General features: G+C 41.9%; 1 pseudogene; it reads right to left on the bottom strand.

Moving 5' to 3' along the window:
- Positions 1 to 6,239: 6,239 nt before the first annotated feature.
- Positions 6,240 to 6,893, bottom strand: LOC102246969 (annotated as a pseudogene).
- Positions 6,894 to 7,117: the final 224 nt, after the last annotated feature.

The raw sequence follows: 7,117 nt of genomic DNA, 5'->3' as shown, positions 1-7,117 counted from the left end.
GGGGGTGGCACCGCAACCTCTCCATCGACCCTGCCTTGAGTGTGACAGGGGACGGTGCCCCAACCCCCCAATTGGCCCTACCCTGAGCGTGACTAGGGGTGGCATTGCAACCTCTCGATCTGCCCTGCTCTGTGCATGACAGGGGGCTGAGCTTCAACTCCCCAATCGGCCCTGCTCTGAGCCCGACCAGGGGCTGCACCTAGGGATTGGGCCTGCCCTCTGCCACCCGGGAGCAGGCCTAAGCCAGCAGGTGGTTATCTCCTGAGGGGTCCCAGACTGCAAGAGGGCACAGGCTGGGCTGAGGGACCGCCCCCCTCTTCCCTGAGTGCACAAATTTTTGTGCACCAGGCCTCTAGTATTATTATATTAGTCAGAGTTCTCCAGAGAAACAGAACCAACAGAGGAGAGAGAGAGAGAGGAGAGAGAGAGAGAGAGAGAGAGAGAGAAACAGATTTTAAGGAATTGGCTCACACGATTGTGGCAGCTTGGCAAGTCCAAAATCTGCAGGGTAGGCAGATGGGCTAGTGTCCCAGGGAAGAGTTACAGTTCAAGTCCAAAGGTGGTCTGGAGGAAGAACCCCCCTTTCTCTGGGGAGATCAGTCTTTTTCTATTTAGGTCTTCAACTGATTGGATGAGGCCCACCAACGTTATAAAAGACTAATCTGCTTTACTCAAAGTCTATTGATTTAATGCTAATGCCATTTGTAAAATACCTTCATAGAAACATCTAGAATAATATTTGACCAGATATCTGGGTATTGTGTTCTAGCCAAGTTGACATAAAATTAACCATGACAACTATATTATGAGATTATTATGAGAGTAAATAAGAGAACACATGCAATATAAAGAAAGGTTTAAAACATATGATACTATTAAATATTAGTGCTGATGAAGAGGTAACAATGATGTACTACAAAGGCCATCAGATTTGGAATCAGACAACTGTGAATTCAAATTTTAACTTGATCATGTTCTGCATCTATGACTTTGTTGACCTCAACCTCTCTGACCATCAGTTCCTCCATTTATAAAATGTGATTAATAAAACCTAGCCAATTAGAGTATATGAAGGTTAAATGAAATGTTAATTCAATGGGAAAAAAAAAACATACTGTGCTACATGGAAATACATGTGAATGTTCCTACCAACTCTCTTTCTCTTCTATCCTCCTCCTTCCTGCCCCTGTCTTCACCGCCCTTGCACCCCGTGGTTTGCAGTGACACTGCTGTCCATCTGAAGTAAGCTGAGGAGAAGGTGAGCGGAGAGGGAGTGAGCAAGGTCTAAATGCTTTTCACTAAGTTTTTTTCACTGAAATACAACCCTCTGGAAGAATACTATTTTAATAAATACAATTTTATCATAAGATTCCATTCCACAGAGCGATTCCCATATCCTGGCTGATGGCCCACACTAACATGAATTTGCTGATCTGGTTTCAACAAATTTTATTAAGAAAAAATGTTGTAGACAGATGGATTCCCAAGACTGTGCTTGCTGAAGTCAGCCAACTTGGCAATTAAATTGTAATTTTTATTCCGTATTTATACTTTTTCTACTATAACTAAATGTGTTCAGCAAGATTTCAGTGAAGTTAAGAACCAGGCAGAGTGGAAAGAATTCTAGCTCTAGGGTCATTCTGAGCCTGGTTTGGATCCAAGCTCAGCCACTTTTAAACTTATGACCCTGGGTAAGTTTCCAGGCCTTGATTTCCTCTTTTTAAATAGAGATAATAATAGTGCTACTGTTCCAGATAGCCACAAGCATTAGAAATAATGACTGAAGAAATCTAGCGCATAATAAAATAAAGGTTTTAACAATATACCATTGTCATTATAGGGAGTTTTCTAGGGTTTAGAAAGGATGCTAAAAAAAAAATACGAAAAAAAATAGAAAGGATGCTAAGATATAAGTTTAAATGTAAGTGATTTCAGAAAGTCTCAATGAGCTATAGAATAAAGGATAAAAGGTTGAGCTCAGCAGACAGAGAGCATATGAAAATGAAATGAGCAGTATCTCTCCTGCTCAGTCACATAACTTAAAAATAAAATTAGCAAAGCATTAGTGACACTTTCTCAAGTTTGTTAAGATACAAAACCCTGATATCTAAAGAACTGAAATAAAATTTCAGTAATTTCTGGCTTTCCCAAGGTGACTAGAAAAAAACTTCTGCACCCACAGAATCTATGTGACAGATGGGGGCGAGGGGCAGCAGACCTAGGCTGGAATTGAAGCCTTTTTTTTATTATTATTATTAGTGCTTACCTGAGGATATTTTTTCCACTAATTTTTTTTAGAGAAAGTGGAAGGGAAGAATGGAAGGAGGGGGGAGAGAGAGAAACATTGATGTGAGAGAGACACATCTATTGGTTGCCTCTTGCACATGCCCCAACCACAGCTGGAGAGCAAACCTGTCACCCAGGTACATATCCTTGTCTGGGAATGGAACTTGGGGCTCTCCAGTGTTCGGGGTGATGCTCTAACCACTTGCCAGTGTAAGCTCTGCCAGTGAATTACTGTGGGTAGGACAGACAAGTTCCTAAGGAAGAGAGTAAACAAAAGACAAGTTTAATCACTTGCACAAGGATACAGGTATCAGAATTAGTTTGGCTATAAAGAATAGGAAACTGAAAGTAATATTGGTTTCAGCAAGACAGAAGACAAAGTCAACCCAGGGCTGTTTGCTGATTCCACAGTCATCACCCTTCTATTTTTGTACTCTATAGATTTCATTCTTAAGATTGTTCATGGGAAACAACTCATAGCTGTCACAAGGGTGGGGGTCGGTGGGCTGGGTGAAAAGGGTAAAGGGATTAAGAAAAAAGAACTCATAGACACTGACAATAGTATGGTGATTACCAGAGGGAAAAGGGGGTGTGGGGAGGTAGAAGAGGATAAAGAGGGAATAAATGGTGCTGGAAGGAGATTTGACTTAGGGTGGTGAACACACAATACAACATACAGGTGATGTGTTATAGAATTGTATGCCTGAAACCTATATAATTTCATTAACCAATATAACCCCAATAAATTCAGTGTTTTTAAAAAAAATATTGCTCATGGTCCAGGATATCTAATAGAGAACCTACCATCACGTTCACATTGGAAGAGCGGGAAGGAGGAAAGGGCAGAAGTGTGAAAAGAGTAGACACTTGAGTCAGCAGCCCCCAGAACATCATCGCATGACCAAATCAAACCTCAAAGAGGCAAAAATATGATATTTTAGATGGGCATATTGCTTTTCCAAATAATGTTAGGGTCTAAGAACTAAGGAAAAGGAGATGATGGCAGTGCCAGAAGGAGATGAGAAATAGGGCTACAGCTTTTTAACTCTCTGCTTTACTGGTGTGGTGATTTTGCAATGTGTTCAAAAATTATCTCACACTCTTCTCGTCAACAAGAGGAGCCTGGTTCCCCTCCCCTTACGTGTGGGCAGTACTTAGTGAATCAATGAGTAGAACGTGATGGACATGGCAGTGTTAGACTTCTTATCTGAGAGATAACTAATACCGATGACTAAAATATCTAAAAGCCAAAAGAGATCCTGTATGTTTCGCCCATTTTTCTAGTCATTCAATATTTTCTGAGCACCTACTATGGACCAGGCACTGTTGTAGACACTGGAGATATAGTCTAGTAGACAATCAAGTAAATAATATGTAGAATTCCAAGAGAAAAAAATAAATGCACCCTATTAGTCAGAGTCTAATATGCAGGCAATGGAACCCACTAGTTGTCTCAGCAAGAAGGAATTTATGGACTAATAGAAAGCTCACAAAACAACAACCCCCAGACCTATATCACAAAACTGACCTCGGAGGAAGCCCCTGTTGCCACTATACTGTTACTGACCTTTGCACCACGCTGCCTCTGCCATAGTCAGGAAGGCTGCGTTTGCTCCTGCCACTCCCGGAGCTCCTGGTTTCGGCTGACACTTGTATTAATACAACGAGTGCCCATGTTCAGCCTGTGTGCCACGCAGCCACCTTCTGAGTCAGAGCATCCCACCTAACTGCTATTATCTGCTCTTCATTGTCAAGAGAGGCTGGAGATTCTAGATTATATTTTAATTCTACATTAGAAAAATTGGAGTTTTATATGGTATTCACAATATGGGAAACTATTAAAATGAGGAGAGACTGTGCAAAATATTGGAGGAAATCATGAAGGACACATATCCACTCTGCCGAGTAAGAGAGGTTGGAGAGGAGGGGGTGCTACTTTAGAGAATGTGGTCAAAGGAGATTGCCCTGAGAAGGCAATATTTGAACAGGGACCGGAAGGAAATAAAGGATCGAGTGCAAAGGTCTTGAGTACGAAAGAGCACATTTGGTATCTGGGAAACAAAGACATTTTTTCTATGTCATTAAACCTTTGATTACATAAGCTGCTTTCAACAATCATGTGCGAGTGGAGATTTTTAGAGGTTCTGGAGTTGGCAGGTGGCCACCACAGAAGCCCAGCCCTAACCCCTTCAGCAAATGCCCTCTGCCTACTTGGGGGGAAATTCCTCCATGCCCCTTTGCCCTATCAAATTAGAGAGCAATGGCCTCAAGGTGATAGCAGGGCTGAGCTGCGTAGAGTAGCCAGCTGGCAGATTGCACCTGCAGATGAGACTTGAGGATCAATCCAAACCTGAGGATTGGGTTCCCATGAACCCTCAGGCATTCAAGCCTGGGCTGTTGGGTCCATGGTAAAGGGACCCCAAAGCCTCTCAGCCCGCAAAGCCTCTCACACATACTCAGGTGTAGCAGAGAGAGCCTGAGACCAAGCAGCTCCTGTCCCTAAGGATAGACATAAATTCTAACAGGATACCAGAGACCTACTTACAGAAGATGCCAAGAAGTCTCCAGGGAAAGAATTTATTCTAAGGAAAGAGTCAAGCACATTAGTTAGATTCAGAGAAAAGTAGGTAAGGTGGGAGGAAAGGGATGACTTAGATCCACCATGTCAAGCACACAGATCTTTGTAAATCAAACCAACCAAGACTCACCTGCACCCTGCTGCAAAAACTATTATTAAAAAAATTGTGAACTATTCAAAGATCTGCACTGGTACAAGATTGCAAGTTGCAGGCCCCAGCAACTTGTGCAGAGGTGAGCAAGGATAGGAATGACCACTGAAGAAAGAAGATGAGTGTTATAAAAATAGACATTGGCAGTAACCAAAAACAGGGCTCATTTTTAGCACACCGTGTTAGAGCTGTCTCTTTTCCTATAATTGAAAGCAGAAGACATCACAGAGACCTCGTGCAGGAAATGAAAAACTTGGCTAATGAGAGGTAGCAAAGAAGACCAGATTATGAGTCACAAGCGGAATCTTCAGAAATCCAGTTCTGGTTGGAAAAACTGTGAGAGCTGTTAGTTTTCATTGAATGAGAAGGTGCGAAGCCAGAAAAGTGACAATGATCCTCCAACATTAAACAGGTTTTATTAGAATAATTCCTAAATATTTGAGGTTGGAGCAATTTATTTGTGATATAACAGTATGTTTTGGGTATTTCTGACATGAGAAGGAGTTGATGTAAAAATAGTCTGTGGGTAGGGGTGGGGATTGGAATAATGTTATTAATATCCCCTCGTTAATCTCACTTACCTTGTTTCTTCCACAAAGGAAAGTTATTCTGTGCCCAAATCTATTAACAACTATGTAGGAAGACAAACGGTTCCATGAATAATTGTTCATATTGTATATTACTAGTATATAAGGATACCACATCCAAGAGATATATTTCATGCCAATCCCAGCATTAAAAATGTATGTTTGTAACTCTTCCTGCTATAGTTCACACATTGCTTGAAGGTAAAACTCCTTTTTCCCTATGTCTATTAATTTGGTTTGTTTATGGGATAAAGAAGTATAAAACAAAGCCAAAATCTACCAGGTTACCTTTACCCTGAGTAATGACCCTTCAGAGCTTTCTTTGTTTCAACTCAAAGAGTGTATTTGGCTCAACTTTCCTCCTTCACATCACTTTTTAAAAAATATATTTTTATTGATTTCAGAGAGGAATGGAGAGGGAAAGAGACATAGAATCAACGATGAAAGATAATCATTGATTGGCTGCCTTCTGCATACCTCCTAGCTAGGGATCGAGCCCACATGTGCCCTGACTGGGAATCGAACCATGACCTCTTGGTTCATGGGTCAATGCTCAACCACTGAGACACATTGGCCAGGCCACATCACTTTTTTTCTTGGTGTATAAACTCTGTATTAGCAGACAAGGCCTACGGATTTATTTCTTTTTGGACACACCCACAGTGGGTGGCCTGTGGTCTTGGTGTGTTGGCCTTGAACACAAAGACCTCAGAAGTAGCTCAGCCTTCTGTGGACCCCAATTTTCTTCAACCACCGCAGGTCCTCATTAAGCTTGTTGTCCAGACCATTGGCCAGGACCTGGCTCTATTTTCCAACCTTCACATCCTGTCTGGAATCCTGTACCAGCGTGGATTCTGCATAATGGTGATCACGTTTCATCTGTCCTCTGTGAGCTCTCCTACCCTCCTGGTGAGGTCAATGTCTGCTTTCCTCAACACCACATGAGCATATCTTCACAGCCTAATTGCAATGATGGCAAAGGCTTTTTTCTGCTGCCAGTCGATAATCTTTTTTAAAGTATATTTTTATTGATTTCAGAAGGAGGAAGAGAGAGGAAGAGATAGAAATATCAATGATGAGAGAGAATCATTGATTGGCTGCCTCCTGCACCCCCCTGACTGGGACTAGAGCATGGACTCCGGGCATGTGCCCTGACCAGAAATCTAATGGTGACCTTTTGATTCATAGGTCAATGTTCAACCACTGAACCACACTGGCTGGACTGCCCATCGATGTTGGTGTTGAGTACTCAAAAAATGTGCTAGAATGTCTCAGGAATCACTAGAGACATGGCAGTGGTGGTGTGTAGGCCTCCTGTGGAAGAGCCACATCACTTTTTCACATCACAGAGGCAGTGGGCAACTCAACACACCAAAAATGAAGAATTAATGTCAGTGATCTCTTTATTCCATCCAAAAGGTTTTTATCAGTAAAATCTCCTTTTCCAGTCCTTACCATTTTTACTACTTAAAGTACAAGCGTTCCTGATCTCTACTGAGTAGTAGTTGTTTAATC

This window comes from Myotis brandtii, unplaced genomic scaffold (assembly GCF_000412655.1).
Source record: "Myotis brandtii unplaced genomic scaffold, ASM41265v1 scaffold36, whole genome shotgun sequence".
Lineage (NCBI taxonomy): Eukaryota > Metazoa > Chordata > Mammalia > Chiroptera > Vespertilionidae > Myotis > Myotis brandtii.
Note: the sequence above shows the minus strand (reverse complement) of the source record. Positions and strands in the feature narration are given on the sequence as shown.